This window comes from Nicotiana sylvestris, chromosome 11 (genome assembly GCF_000393655.2).
Source record: "Nicotiana sylvestris chromosome 11, ASM39365v2, whole genome shotgun sequence".
NCBI lineage: Eukaryota > Viridiplantae > Streptophyta > Magnoliopsida > Solanales > Solanaceae > Nicotiana > Nicotiana sylvestris.
The window spans coordinates 84,617,121-84,633,758 of record NC_091067.1 but is presented as its reverse complement, the minus strand read 5'-3'; the positions used below and the strand labels follow the sequence as shown (position 1 = coordinate 84,633,758).

General features: G+C 37.4%; 1 long non-coding RNA gene across 2 annotated transcripts; it reads left to right on the top strand.

The window, feature by feature from the left end:
* The first annotated feature begins 8,132 nt into the window (after positions 1-8,132).
* LOC138882349 (uncharacterized) lies at positions 8,133-16,267 on the top strand. Of its 2 annotated transcripts, XR_011403935.1 has the most exons (3): positions 8,133-8,528; positions 14,016-14,082; positions 16,199-16,267. It is a non-coding gene; the product is annotated as an uncharacterized lncRNA (long non-coding RNA). The 2 variants fall into 2 exon arrangements; XR_011403934.1 differs by lacking the exon at positions 16,199-16,267 and having other exon boundaries at positions 14,016-14,242.
* Positions 16,268-16,638: the final 371 nt, after the last annotated feature.

Here is a 16,638-nt window from a genome sequence, read left to right as displayed (position 1 = left end):
ATTTGGGTTGCCGAATTTTGTTTCTTTCTAAGTAGCTAGAATCAGTAGCTTTAAGTTTTATAATAAATTGGCTACACCAACTAATATGTTGTCCATTTTTCTTCTTCTTCTTTTATTTTTAAGTAAAGATGCATGTCAAAAAATTTCATTAGTCTCATTATAGATTCTTAGGTAATTAATTATGTATTTTGTTTGAAAGTTCATGTACTAGTGCTAAAATGATATTTGAATTAGTTGTTAGGATAAATATGGTGTTAAAATTTCAAATAACGTCATTGACGTATCTTAAGAAATTTTCCTTAGATTTTGTGAAAAGCTTTACGTTGATTTTTTTTTTCTTCATTTGACTTCTAAATGTTCGTTTGAAGACAAGCTGGAGAATAATTTTCATCATTATTTATTTTATTTTTTTATTTACAATTGGTAAATTGTTTAAGTTAACGGTTAAAAATATTTTTTTTTTAGAGTTGCTTAATTCCAGAGCATATTCATTAGATATATACTTGCATCTAACATTAATAAGTTGGCTTTTTATTATTTATCAAAATCAATGCCATGTTTAAAGATTTATATTAAGTGTAGTATATCTTTTGCACATAATGAAAACTGAGGGAGCGATGCGGGATGCATATTGATTCTAAAACCTTTGTGAGAAATAAATAATTAGAGAGATAATAAATAATTGTGAGGGTGCGAGATGAGTTACGAATTAACTCAAGACTCATAGCGATGAGTAAAAGAAAAAGCACATAAATAAATATCTCGGATCTAAAAGAGATAAAATAATTAAATATTTTAAATACGCTATTAGCCCATGTGTTCATACCCGAACCTTGGATTGATATGCTCAAGTAATAAAAGGGTCATGTGCGCATTCCGCGTCTCGATGCCTTTAGATTTGAAATAATTGTGTTATAACCATGTGTACATTCTATATCTTAGTTTAACACTTAATTTCAAAGAAGTACCTCGTGTGCGTTCCGCATCTTGGTGAATACAATTAATAAAAATATAATAATTAATTAAGCGGTAATAAATAAGCCATAATCAATAAAATTCAAGAATAGCTAAAAATTGATTTAAGCCTCATTAGTCAATAAAGCGACTGTGCTAGAACCACGGGACTCGAGGGGTGCCTTACACCTTCCCCTCGATCAACGGAATTTCTTACTTAGTCTTTTGTTTTCGTAGACCATAAATAAGAGTCAAGCATTCCTTTTGAAAGGGGATTCAAATAAAAGGTGACTTAGAACACCAAAACTCAATTCCAAGTGGCGACTCTAAATAATAAATAATCCCTTTTCAAAACGTCTTTTTAATTGGAAAAACTCTTCTAACTCAACCACGTAATAGGGTTATGTGGCAAAAAAGAGGTGTGACAGCTATGACGACTCTGCTGGGGAAAATTAATAAGAATTCGAGCTTTATATATTGATTTTTGTTTGGCTTTTATCATGTCTTAAGATATTATTGTGTTTGGAAGCCTAATATGCTATTGTTGCTTATTTACTGCTTTAATATTTATTTGAATTGTGATATAAACTGTATCCTCTCCCGCACCCTTCTGAATCTTCTAATAGGTAGTTATGTTGTGTTTGCCTACCAACATCACAAAATTTCTATCTTGAGATAAAGTCAGTTAGTCTACCAGCTTCTGGTGAAGGATTTAGTCACACATGTTTAGGCGGGAGAGCCGGTAGCTAGCCAGTGCTGTTCTACTACTGGTGACGCTTAACGCTCCTCGTCTCGGGTTGTTCGCTCGGATAAGCCAGGTCTAGATACCATGTCCTTTAGGATTTGAAAACTTAGAAGAACAAGCCACAAGCAATGAATATTCCTAGTAGGCTACGCTTTATTTGCATCATGTGCATTGGACTTAGCGGGGCTCGGTACAGGGGTCGGGCCCGTCTAGGACATATACCAATTTTTCGGACCAACATGTTCATCTTTATGTGCTATATGCAATATTATTTGGTTTGCTTCTCTCAAATATTGACCATCTTTAGGATAGATTGATTGAACAGAGGAGACAAAAACAAAAATTTCCCCCAAGTTCTCATAAAGTACTTTTTTGGTTATAAAATTTTGAAGGGTTTTGGTATGTAAAATTATAATTTTCAAAGTAGTTTGTTTTTTTAGTTATTCTAACTGAACTACGCGGGTCTGATTCTCACCGGATATGAGATACGTAGGCAACCTTCATCGGGTCTGGCCTCCAATTTTCAAAAAATCAAAAAAATATTTTTCACCCTTTTTAGAAATCTTTCTCCCAAAAATTCAAAAATAATCAAAATCCAAAAAATGTTTATTCTAACATGCTTGTTATTTTGAAATAAAAGTTAGTTAAAGGTGGTCGGTTTGTTGGTTTGCAATGGAGAGTCATACAAACAATCGAAGATCCCTCGGAAGTAAAAGCATCTTCTCAACAAATGGAAAAAGCACCACTGTTGTTGATCCAAGGTTACGAAAAGGCAAGTAGGCAAGTTGACGGTGAAAAATAAAAAATGAAGGCAAATGTGGGGTTGACTTTACCATATTTGAGCAATAGGACATGATCTGCTCGGGATGTTTGATGATGGGGAATTTGATCCAGCATTGAAAGTCATAGTAGCCATTGCCGCAGCATAAGAGAAACAAAAAAAATGGGCGCCAACCCAGAAATTTTCCCTATCAGATGGGAGTCTCAATAGTCGGTCTTGCTATCTTTTTTGCCTTTCGAGTTATTTCACTGTGTTATCTGAATGTTTTTTCTTTACTGTCTTACACTCTAATATAAACCCTCTATCTTTTTGTTTTTTTTAATTATTCAAATAAATGAAATCAATATTTCATCATCCAGGAATGTCTCTTTTCTTAATCTTGTCACCTTTCTTATTGTCTTTTCAGTTCTGTAAATGCAGATTTTAATAACATGACATGCTTGCGGAATTCATGCCCAGATCCTAAAATGCTGTCAGATTTCGAAATAATGAACCAAGAAGCATAATGTGTTGAAGATAAGGCTTGCAAGAAAATAAACAAAGAATTGTAACGAAAATGAGATTCTCTCTTCGGATCATTGTTGAAGCCGAGATCGCTGATGAAAATTAAGTCAAGACCCGATTGAAACATTGTCTTTGATTTATGGAAAGTGATTGGACGAAGGCTACCATGGGCAGTTGTACAACAAAGAATGGCCCATGCTTACAACAAAAAGTACGTCCCAAGAAATTTGAAGTAGGGCAACTCGTCCTGACATATATTCTCCTGCACCATGAAGAAGCTAAGGAAAACTTTGCTCCAAATTGCAAAGGTCTATACATTGTAACAAAAGTATTGCATAGGTCCGTTGTATTAGGAAAACATCAAAGAAATGTCCTCGAGACAATAGTCAATACAGATGCAATCAAAAGTTACTATGTCTCATTACTTGGTTTACCATTCTCTGATTGGCATGATGGAGGCTTTCTTTCTCGCTACCCAAACACCATTAACCTTTTTACAAACCCTTTTAGCGGGTTCCCTATATTTGATTACCCTCTTTGGAACCCGGAAGTTATTATTAAAAAATAACAAAGAAAAGAAAGAAAACAAAAAAGCGAAAAAAAAGGAGACAAGAAAAAAAAGCAAAAGAAAACAAAAACAAAATAGAAAAACAAAAGAAAATCAAAAACAAAGTTTCTCTGAACTACGTTCGACTTGATTCCGAAAGGATACGTAGGCAGCCTCTCTCTGAGGTTCAGTCACACCAAAATAAAAATTCAAATTCCTCAAAAAGTGAAACTGGGGAAGATGTTATAATGTTTCGATAATTGTTTTGCCTGAAAGGTTCCAAAGTTGTAATCTAGTCCAAATTCTTTTTACCCAAATCCTTTTCAAGTCCTTCTGATCAATGAACGAGAATGTTTATAGAATTAGAGGATACTATTGTTTGGATCTGATAATATTAAAATAAGAGAAATAAAATGAGAGAGTCTTATTAATGAAAATCCTCACGGGCACCGTAAGGCGATGGTAAGCAGAGAAATTAAAATGAGAGAGTCTTGTTAGTAAAAACTCGCAAAGAGCACTACAAGGAGACAATGAGAAGATAAACGAGAGAGGTTAGCTGGTGAAAACTCGCAAAGGGCGCCACTGATCAAAAGAGGATCCTTATGGTCGTTTGGCATCAACAAAAACCTGGCAAGGTTTCTTGGTTTGAAAGCATGAGTTGTGATGAATTTCTGAGAGTTGGACAGTTTACACAGATCAGGCATCTAGTCCAATAGGCGTGTCATGTTCATTGAAGTCTGCATGTACTCCAGATAAGTCCTTCTTTCCTTTCCCCGAAAGGGATACCTCTCGTCTAAGTTCATTTGTCCATTTCATTGTTTGTTTTTCTTTGAATCCCTGTCGGTCTAATTCTGTTATGAAACTAAGACAAAGAAAGAATGGCAAGACTGATTTATAGGGTTCTTGTTTGAAGCAAGCTGATATATTCAAAAGGCGCCTAGCCTCGACCAGGGCATCAAGTCAACCCCGACTGACCATAACTGGCCGATGTTTTGAAATGGAAAACTTTGAAAGAAGTCAAAAGAGAAATGCTCACAGAGGCAATATAAAGTTGAAAAAGGTTAAGTACCATCATGGCAAAGTTTGGAAAAGCTAAAGGTTCTCCAGGGTCAGAAATGCAGTTGGTATTCAGGAAATAATTAGTTGCAGTTGAAATCATTAAAGAAGATGAGCCAAGATCAAGAGATTGAAATAATCAAGGCCACAAACTGATCACCATTTTAAAACTAATGAATCTTTCTTTGTTTAGAACAAGAACAGAACAATTTTAGAAAATAGTTCGTGAAAAGACGAACACCACCCAGTGAAGTTCTCAAATCCTTGATTTTTTTTATTTTTAGTATACATGTAATTATTTTATTTTTAATTTCATTATAGGGAACCAATACCCTATCTTCAACACAGGGTACTACATCCCCTGGTTGCATTTCTTGTTGTAAACATAGGGTACGACATTCCCTAGTAGCATCTTAGAGTGCCACGAGCCTCATCTTATTGCCAACACAGGGTACTACATCCCCTGGCTGCATTACTTTTTGCTAACATAGGGTACGACATTCCCTAGTAGCATCTCAGAGTGCGAGCCTCATTTTATTGCTAACACAGGGTACTACATCCCCTGGTCGCATTATTTTCTACCTACATAGGGTACAACATTCCCTAGTAGAATCTTAGAGAGACAACAACCTCACCTTATTGCCAACACAGGGTACTACATCCCCTGGTTGCATTTCTTGTTGCAAACATAGGGTACAACATCCCTAGTAACATCATATGAGTGCCTTGAGCCTTATTTTATTGCCAACACAGGGTATTACATCCCCTGGTTGCATTACTTTCTGCCAACATAGGGTACGATATTACCTAGTAGCATCTTAGAATGCCACAAGCCTCGTCTTATTGGCAACACAGGGTACTACATCCCCTGGTTGCATTACTTTCTGCCAATATAGGGTACGACATTCCCTAGTAGCATTTTCGAGTGCCACGAGCCTCATCTTATTGCCAACACAGGGTACTACACCCCCTGGTTGTATTACTTTCTGCCAACATAGGGTACGACATTCCCTAGTAGCATTTCCGAGTGCCACGAGCCTCACCTTATTGCCAACACAGGGTACTACATCCCCTGGTTGCATTACTTGCTAACATAGGGTACGACATTCCCTAGTAGCATTTCTGAGTGCCACGAGCCTCATCTTATTCCCAACACAGGGTACTATATCCCCTGATTGCATTACTTTCTACCAACATAGGGTACGACATTCTCTAGTAGCATTTCCGAGTGCCACGAGCCTCACCTTATTGCCAACACAGGGTACTACATCCCCTGGTTGTATTACTTTCTACCAACATAGGGTACGACATCCCTAGTAACATCATATGAGTTCCACGAGCCTCACCTTATTGCCAACACAGGGTACTACATCCCCTGGCTGCATTACTTTCTGCCAACATAGGGTACAACATTCCCTAGTAGCATTTCTGAGTGCCATGAGTCTCACCTTATTGCCAACACAGGGTACTACATCCCCTGGTTGCATTACTTTCTGCCAACATAGGGTACGACATTCCCTAGTAGCATTTCCGAGTGCCACGAGCCTCACCTTATTGCCAACACAGGGTACTACATCCCCTGGTTGCATAACTTCTTGCCAACATAGGGTACGACATTCCCTAGTCGCATCTTAGGGTGCCACGAGCCTCATTTTATTGCCAATATAGGGTACAACATTCCCTAGTAGTATCTCAGAGTGCCACGAGCCTCAGCTTATTGCCGACTCATGGTACTACATCCCTTGGTCACATTACTTTCTACCTACATAGGGTTCGACATTCCCTAGTAACATCTTAGAGTGCCACGAGCCTCATCTTATTGCCGACATATGGTACTACATCCCTTAGTGGCATTACTTTCTACCTACATAGGGTACGACATACCCTAGTAGCATCTCAGAGTGCCACGACCTTATTTTTATTGCCAACATAGGGTACAACATTCCCTAGTAGCATCTCCGAGTGCCACGAGCCTCACCTTATTGCCGACACATGGTACTACATCCCTTAGTCGCATTACTTTCTACCTATATAGGGTACGACATTCCCTAGTAGCATCTCAAAGTGCACGAGCCTTATCTTATTGCCGACACATGGTACTACATCCCTTGGCCGCATTACTTTCTACCTACATAGGGTACGACATTCCCTAGTAGCATCTTAAAGTGCCACGAACCTCATCTTATTGCCGACACATGGTACTACATCCCTTGGTCACATTACTTTCTACCTACATAGGGTACGACATCCCCTAGTAGAATCTCAGAGTGCCACGAGCCTTATCTTATTGTCAACACAGGGTACTACATCCCCTGGTTGCCTTCCTTCTTGTTAACATAGGGTACACCATCCCCTATTATTTAAAAAATGTATGTTTTTTTTATTCTTTATTCTGCAATAGCAAAGATAGTTTCATGTGCTTTCAATAACTCACAAAAATTTCCTAGTGCAAACTGGGGCAGAAAATTTTTGTTCGTTTTGTTTGTTTGTGTTGGCTTGTTGGTTTTTCTGCAAAGCACGGATTTGATGTGCAAAAATAAGATTTCAGTTCTTTCCAGAGAAAGTGGAACGTTTGATCTCAATACCAGCCGCAACCAGCATCGGCGTAATGCATGCAAAGAAATATGGTCAAGATCTTTCTTCCCATCATCTGATCAAGAAACAAGCATGCGAAAATATTTCACAGTCTGTTGCATCGAGAGCATCAAGTTTCAGTCTAAAGTCAATGGGAGAAGCAAGTCAAGAATTAAGACAAGACTCCAGATAGCATCTAGATAGGAATTTTGTAACTCTTAGATTTCAAGAATATGTAATTTTCTTTTCATTTTGATATAATAGTAGGAACCGCGGATCGGAACCTCGACAGAACTTCATTCGACTCTCCATCTAAGCATACTCCATCACTCTTTTTTACTTGAACTACACGTGACCTGATTCCCTTATAACCCGGGATATGTAGGCTGCCAAAAATCAAGGCTCGGTCACATCCTTTTCTTTTAAATAATGGTGAGGTCAAAAATCAGTCACCTTGTTCATTTTCTTTGCTTGAAAACTCTTCATGTTTTAAAGCAAAGAGGAGCATGCTGTGAACACCTAATTTTTTACCACACCCAAATTCTATACTATTTTAGTGTAAATATTTCTTTTTAGGTCTAATGTTAATATTTTAAATGTTTATCTTACTCTTAATAGGTTTTATTTAAGAAAATTAAAAACAACAAAAAATATTCACATTCTTAGAATATAAGATTTGTTCCTATGTTTATATATATATATATAGAAAACTTAGTTTCATCTAATTTAAATGTGAGTTATAGTAGTTTTTTCCTTAGAATAATTTAAATGATTGTGTAAATATTGAGTTCTTTTATGTATATAATTTTTGTTAAGTCTAAGAGTAAGTCAGATATTTAATATATATATATTACTTTCATTTTTTTTAATAAAAAGAGAGTTAGTAAAAAGTTATAAAAAAAAGAAGGAAAAAGCTAAAAAGGAACGAAAACAAAACCCCCTCAAAAAAAAAAAAATCTGATCCCCTAACTTCCCCATTCCCTCACGTTCCTATCCCCCACTCTTTACACAACCCACGTTTCCCCCATTAAACCCCATTACTTACTCCATTAAACTTTAACACTAACAGACCCTTTGGTGGGGGGATTCTTATATATATCAGTAGTTTGAGTTAAAAAGGGGGCGGAGGTGAAGAACAGAAGAAGTAAAAACGAGGAAGAAATTTAAAGAGGAGAGGATGGAGTTGAAATAGAGTTTGAAATTTTAGTCGACGTTCGGTTTATCGTTCGGGTTCCGGTTTTGCTCAAAGGTTTTAGTCTTGATCGGGGTTACTATCTCCTCTCGCTTCTGTTTGTCGCTTGGATTTCGTCACTGTAAAATTTTTCTGTGGCTTCTCTCTTACATATTGAAAAAGCTTTGCTCTACAGGTTCTCTTCTATATTATCTATTCATCTTTTACTTATTTTAAGTTCTAGTTTTGGATTTTGAAAAGTTATTTAGAGATGCATGAATTCTGTGTTGTTTGAAACATTTTAAGAGAAGGAAATCTTCTAAGTTTTTTTTTTCTTTTATTATTATGTATGAAGTGTGTTTATGATTTTCTCATTAACAATGTTTTACATCTGTTTGACACTTCAGAATTTGGTTCATTTTGGATATTGAAATATCGTTGTTAAAATTTTTCATGGTTCATTCTATTATTTGGGTTGCCGAATTTTGTTTCTTTCTAAGTAGCTAGAATCAGTAGCTTTAAGTTTTATAATAAATTGGCTACACCAACTAATATGTTGTCCATTTTTCTTCTTCTTCTTTTATTTTTAAGTAAAGATGCATGTCAAAAAATTTCATTAGTCTCATTATAGATTCTTAGGTAATTAATTATGTATTTTGTTTGAAAGTTCATGTACTAGTGCTAAAATGATATTTGAATTAGTTGTTAGGATAAATATGGTGTTAAAATTTAAAATAACGTCATTGACGTATCTTAAGAAATTTTCCTTAGATTTTGTGAAAAGCTTTACGTTGATTTTTTTTTTCTTCATTTGACTTCTAAATGTTCGTTTGAAGACAAGCTGGAGAATAATTTTCATCATTATTTATTTTATTTTTTTATTTACAATTGGTAAATTGTTTAAGTTAACGGTTAAAAATATTTTTTTTTTAGAGTTGCTTAATTCCAGAGCATATTCATTAGATATATACTTGCATCTAACATTAATAAGTTGGCTTTTTATTATTTATCAAAATCGATGCCATGTTTAAAGATTTATATTAAGTGTAGTATATCTTTTGCACATAATGAAAACTGAGGGAGCGATGCGGGATGCATATTGATTCTAAAACCTTTGTGAGAAATAAATAATTAGAGAGATAATAAATAATTGTGAGGGTGCGAGATGAGTTACGAATTAACTCAAGACTCATAGCGATGAGTAAAAGAAAAAGCACATAAATAAATATCTCGGATCTAAAAGAGATAAAATAATTAAATATTTTAAATACGCTATTAGCCCATGTGTTCATACCCGAACCTTGGATTGATATGCTCAAGTAATAAAAGGGTCATGTGCGCATTCCGCGTCTCGATGCCTTTAGATTTGAAATAATTGTGTTATAACCATGTGTACATTCTATATCTTAGTTTAACACTTAATTTCAAAGAAGTACCTCGTGTGCGTTCCGCATCTTGGTGAATACAATTAATAAAAATATAATAATTAATTAAGCGGTAATAAATAAGCCATAATCAATAAAATTCAAGAATAGCTAAAAATTGATTTAAGCCTCATTAGTCAATAAAGCGACTGTGCTAGAACCACGGGACTCGAGGGGTGCCTTACACCTTCCCCTCGATCAACAGAATTTCTTACTTAGTCTTTTGTTTTCGTAGACCATAAATAAGAGTCAAGCATTCCTTTTGAAAGGGGATTCAAATAAAAGGTGACTTAGAACACCAAAACTCAATTCCAAGTGGCAACTCTAAATAATAAATAATCTCTTTTCAAAACGTCTTTTTAATTGGAAAAACTCTTCTAACTCAACCACGTAATAGGGTTATGTGGCAAAAAAGAGGCGTGACAGCTAGTGTTGGCCTTGGCGCAGTGTTGATGCAGGGCGGTATGGTGATTGCCTGCGCATCTAGACAGCTGAAGACCCATGAGAAGAATTATCCGGTCCACGACTTGGAGTTGGCAGCTATTGTTCATGCATTGAAGATTTGGCGGCGCTTTTGTACAGTGTCCATTGTGAGGTCTTTTCCAACCATCGGAGCCTACAATATCTGTTCAAATAGAAAGATCTTAACTTGTGACAGCCGAGATGGTTAGAGTTGCTTAAGGACTATTATATCACCATTCTATATTATCTCAGGAAGGCCAATATGGTCGATGCTTTGAGTCAAAAGGCAGAGAGCTCGGGCAGTTTATCATATCTACCGGCACCAAAGAGGCCACTAGCCCTAGATGTTCAGGTCTTGGCCAACTAGTTTGTTAGATTGGATGTTTTGGAGCCCAGTCGAGTTCTTGCTTGCGTGGTTTCTCGGTCTTTTCTATATGATCGCATTAGAGAGCATCAGTAGGACGACCCCCATTTTCTTGTCCTTAAAGACACAGTTCAGCATGGCGATGCCAAAGAGGTTTCTATTGGAGATGATGGTGTGTTGCGGATGCATGGCCGATTATGTGTGCCCAATGTGGATAGGTTGTGTGAGTATTCTTGAGGAGGCCCACAGTTTGCAGTACTCCATTCATCCGAGTGCCGCTAAGATGTATCAAGATGTGAGGTAGCACTATTGGTGGAGGAGAATGAAGAAAGACATAGTAGAGTATGTAGCTTGGTGCCTAAATTATCATAAAGTGAAGTATGAGCATTAGAGTCCAGACGGTTTGCTTCATAGACTCGAGAAAAATTTTGACGCGGTATGGGTGATTATAGACAGGTTGACCAAGTCGGCTTATTTCATTCCGGTAGTGATTACCTATTCTTTAGAACAACTGGCTCAGATCTATATCCACGAGATTGTCCGACTTAATGGTGTTCCGGTATCCATCATCTCTAGCTGGGGTACGCAGTTCACATTGTGTTCCTGAAGAGTTGTACAGTGTGAGCTAGGCATACGGGTTGAGTTGAGTACAATATTCCCCCTCTCCCCCAGATGGACAGACAATCCGAGCGCACCATTCAGATATTGGAGGATATGCTTCGTGCCTGCTTATGGATTTTGGGGTTCTTAAGATCAGTTCTTGCCATTTGCGGACTTTGCCTACAATAATAGCTAGCAATAGAGTATTCAGATGGCTCCTTATGAGGCCTTATATGGGAGACAGTGTCGTTCCCCAGTTGGTTGATTTGATCTGATAGAGGCTAAGTTATTAGGCACATATTTGGTTCGAGATGCCTCTGAGAAGGTCAAGTTATTCCAGGATCATCTTCGTACAACCCAATCTAGATAGAAGAGTTATGCGAATCGGAAGGCTTATGATGTTTCATTCTTGGTTGGAGAGAGAGTCTTGCTTAGGGTTTCACCCATGAAGGATGTGATGAGGTTTGGGAAGAAGGAAAAGTTGTGCCCAAGGTATATCAGACCTTTTGAGATCCTTGAGAGGATTGGTGAGGTGACCTACAAGCTTGCGTTGCCACCTAGTTTGCCTACAGTTCATCCGTATTCCATGTCTCTATGCTCCAAAAGTATTATAATGATCTGTCTCATGTTTTAGACTTCAGCACAGTCCAATTGGACGAGGATTTGACTTATATTAAGGAGTCGCTGACTATCTTGGACAGACGGGTTCGGAAGTTGAGAGCAAAGAATATTGCTTCAGTGAAGGTTCACTGGAAGGGTCATCCAGCCGAGGAGGCGGCCTAGGAGACCGAGAAAGACATGTGGAGTCGTTATCCTCATCTATTTATCAGTTCATGTATGTCCTTATGCACGTCGAGGATGAACGTTTGTTTTAAGAGGGGATAATGTAACGACCCGACTGGTCATTTTGTGTAATTGCGACATATTACCCGTTTGGATGCTTCATACATATGTGTTTATAACTTTATGACTTGTGTGGTTGGTTAGTTTCGTTTCACAAAGCTTTCGGGTTGATTCGGACCCTTTGGTTAAGTGATTCTAATCTATTTCCAATCATATTCCATCAATATATCTTAGATTTTAATATCAAAATCATGTGAAACTATGCCAAGTTCTTTAAAAATAAGAATTTGACTTTTGAGAGTCGATTTGGACTCGAATTTCTAAACTAATCATATATATGAACTCGCGGAGTCACGGGTAGTTGGAATCTATCATTAGACCCGAGTTTTGACTAGGCAACCTTGGGTTAACTTTTTGAAAAAAGTGTAAAGATCATAGTTTGATCTATTGTAATTAATTTTCCTTGCATTGTTTGATGACATCAAGTCGATTTTGGTTAGATTTGAGCCGTGCAGAGGCAAATTTTAGGGGGAAAGCTATTTTCGAAGGTTGAATTTGCCTAGTTGAGGTAAGTATCTTGCCTAACTTTGTGTGGGGGAACTACTCTTTAATATTTGGGATTGATTGTGTCTATTGTACTATGTGAAAGCCGTGTACATAAGGTGACGAGTGGGTACACGGGTTGTACGTGGTATTTAACCGGTTTAGGCTACTTAAACTTTTTCCATGCTTTAATTGAAACGTCATATCATGTTCTAAATTCTCATAGTCAATCTATTCTTACTTGTGTTAGTCTATCCTTACATGCCTTAAATGACTTGTTTAACACTTGTTCTACATCCTACTTGAATTGCTCCCATGCTTTAATTGAACTTGTTGTCCCTTTTATTGTTACATATTATCTCTTTCATTGTTGATTATCATTATTTGAAGTCATTGTACATGTTATCTCTTTTATCGTTGATTATCATTATTTGAAGTCATTTTTACAAGTTATCTCTTTCATTGTTATTATTCTTATTTGAAGTCATGTTTTCTTTCCCATTGCGAGTTATTTGTATTTAGTTCGTGGTTAGACATTATCTTTCTCATGGTTGAGTTATTAGTGTTGAAGTTCTGAAAGTTGTATCACATTGAGGCGAAGTTGTTAATTTATGAGATATCTTTCTTGTTGAGAATTTTGCATTCATTGTTATTGTTGATATTTTTGTACACGTTGTGGTGGAGACATGGGCTATTATTGTGGAAACTTTGATATTGTTGATTATTGGCAAGTTGTGATATATGGGTACTTGTGGTTCGAGTTGTTATTGTGATGTGATATTGACGCACATGGGGCGGTATAAGGCTAGGGGTTAATGTGCATGTGGCGGAATAAGGTGGGACTTGCGTGCATATTGCTTGTAAGAGAATTACGTGAAGCCACACGGCGTCATAAGGTGGTCTAAAGTGCGTGTAGCTATTTCGGGAAAACTATTTAAATGTAAGGCTCACACGGCGGTATAAGGAAAGATTGTGATTGAAATTGAGAAATGTGAATATGAGACGGTACCTCGATTGTGATTCTTGCTATATACGAGGCGGTACGTCGATTGTGATTCTTATTGTATGCGAGGTGGTACCTCGTTGTGATTCTTGTTTTTTAATCTTGTTGCAAAGAGTTATTGGGTGAGAACACTTCTTGTTATTTTGATCTTTCCTGTTCTATTAGTTGTTGTCCGTATATGACCATTGTGGTTCTTCTCAGTTGTTTCATTTATGTTATTTCTATGATTACAACCCTTTCATTAGCATGTATTATCGACTTGTTTCATATTACATATTTCTCCGATTTCCACTAGTTCTTGTTATTTTGTTTTCACTCTGTGTGTGATATCCTAGCAGGTGTCTTAACCTGGCCTCGTCACTACTCTACCGAGGTTAGGTTTGATACTTATTGGGTACCATTGTGATGTACTCATACTACGTTGCTGCACATCTTTTTGTGCAGATCCAGGTACATCTGCTCGTGTCGGACGTTAGTAAGCGGCTTTTAGCTCCTTTACAGAGACTTCAAGGTATGCTTGCTCAGCGGTCGCATGCCTCGAAGTCATTTTCCTTTATCTTTACTTCGTGTTGTATTTTCATTCAGACAGTGATGCAATAGCCATTTTAGCTTACTCTGTAGAGCTTATGACTCAGTTCCACCAGTTTGGGAAAGTATTTGTTGAGATTCTATTTCGGGAGATTTTATGTGTTTATTAGACTTGTTTTAGTATTTTTGTTAATTATTTCTATCAAGCTATTATTGAATGTTAGGCTTACCTAGTCGTAGAGACTAGGTGTCATCATGACATCTTACGGAGGGAAATTGGGGTTGTGACATATTAGGATAAGATCCTTGTGATTAGTTCATATGTTTTGTTTCTCCATTGTGGAACAGATTCGTAGTATGATACCGATGGGGAGTTGTACCTGATCTGCTTGTTCAATAGTTCTCCCATGCATTTCTTTTTTCATATTCAGTTATATTCGAGTTGTGCTTGTTAGGGTTTAGATTGCAAGGTATGTGCCTAGGTGGCATTGGGTGTAACTTGTTGATTGGGTGAGTGGTTATGAGATTTACATGTTTCTTACATCATTGGAAGTGTTGGGAAGGTTTAAAGCAGGGTTGTAGTTGATACGAGGTTGATTATTGGGCAGCTATTATGATCAGAATTATTGCTATGCGCATATAAGTGATATTCTCCGTCGCCTAGTTATACCGTGTGAGCATACTTATGGTTTGTTATAGCTGGTTGAGGTTGATACAGGGTATATGTGAGGGGATCGGGTCTTTAGGGTATGATCAAATGCTGAAATTTGGTTCTAACGCTTATCGCTATGGCTGAAAGGAATAATCTTTAGTTGAGATGTTGTTGTCGGGCCTATGTGGATTGGGGTGACTTGGGATCACCCGTGAGTATGTGTATGGTGAGTTCATTTTGTGATTTGATGACTTTGGAACGGTTCTTGGCATGTTCGAGGAAGAACGTTTGTTTATGAGGGGGAGAATGTGATGACCCGACTGATCGTTATGAGCTTTAAAGTTCCGTTCGATGGTTTATGGTCTTGAGTAGCTTCGTATTATGCATTCTGACTTGCGTGTATGGTCGGTTTCAGTTTTCGGGTGATTTGGGATTTATTTGGAAGAATGATCCTTGTTTTAGAAACTTAAGTGGTAAGAATTGACCGGAGTTTGACTTTTTTGAAGACGACTCTGAAATGGTATTTTGATGATTCTATTAGCTTCATATGGTGATTTTGGACTTAGGCATGTGTCCGGATTTAGATTTGGAGGTCTGTAGATTGATATGATGTTTTTTGGCGAAAATTAGAAAGTTGAAGGTTTGGAAGGTTGAAAGGTTTAAGCGGGAATTGACTTTGTTGATATCGGGTTTGGATTGTGATTCTGTGAGATGGTATAGGTCAGTTGTGTCATTTGGTACTTGCATACAAAATTTGAGGTCATTCTGAGTTGAATTGATATGACTCGGCGTGAGTGTTGGAAGTTGAAAGTTCATTAGTTCATTAGGATTAAATTGAAGTGTGATCCGTAGTTTTGATGTTGTTTGGTGTGATATGAGGCCCCGAGCAGGTCCACATTTGTTATGGGAGTGGTTGGTATTATTGAACAGGGTCCTTGGGGCCTTGGGGCCTTGGGTATGTTTTGGATGGGCTATGGTCCATATCTCCTTGTTTTGGGTTTGTTGTCAGCCGATATCTGGTGTTCTTCATCGCGATCGCTACTAAGGAGTCGCGTTTGCATAGAGATAATTTGGTAGCATTCATTTGTTCTTCATATTCGCGATGATGCGACCACGTACGCGAAGCTTGGAAGACTTTTGCTTTCACGTTCGCATGCTATGTTCCGTGATCCCATATAAGGATAGTTGGAAGGGGCATCACGAGATTTGTTATCTGCATTCGCGTAAGAGACTCCATGTTCGCGTAGGTCGCTGAAGATTGTGAATCGCGTTCGCGACTAGAGTATCGCATTCGCAAAGAATGTTTTGTGCAACTAGGTGAGTTTTGTTGATGTTAGGCTAAAAATCCATGTTTTCGCATGTAATTTGCCTTGCATTATACCTCAATCTTGTTAACTTTGGTGTAATATTTGTGACTCGAGCTTAATAATGATGTTTATATGTGTAGGAGTCACTTTGAATTGATTTGGCAAGCTTGCATGCAAAGTGAATTAAAAACAGAAGAATTTAGAGGGAGTATGAGCCCAAGGTTGGTGCCAGGCACCAACCAAAACGCCAAAGGCAGAATAGTGAAAAATTTCGACGTCCTGATTGGTGCTAGGCGCCAAGCGAGATGGATATGGACGGATTTTATGCCATTTTAGCTAGGACTTGGTAGTTTCGACCCTACATGCCCCCAACATGTATAAAAGGGGGTTTGAACCTATTTCTTAGGGAGGAGACATTATTGGAGAGGCAAGAAAGCTACGAGAACACTTGGAAGACGAATCACAAGAGTTTTCTCTTCTGTTCTTCCTTAATCTGTATTTTAATGCTTTCAATTATTATCATGATTGTTAGTATGGTTATGAGTAGCTAAACTTTCTCAAATGGGGTTTGATGAAACCT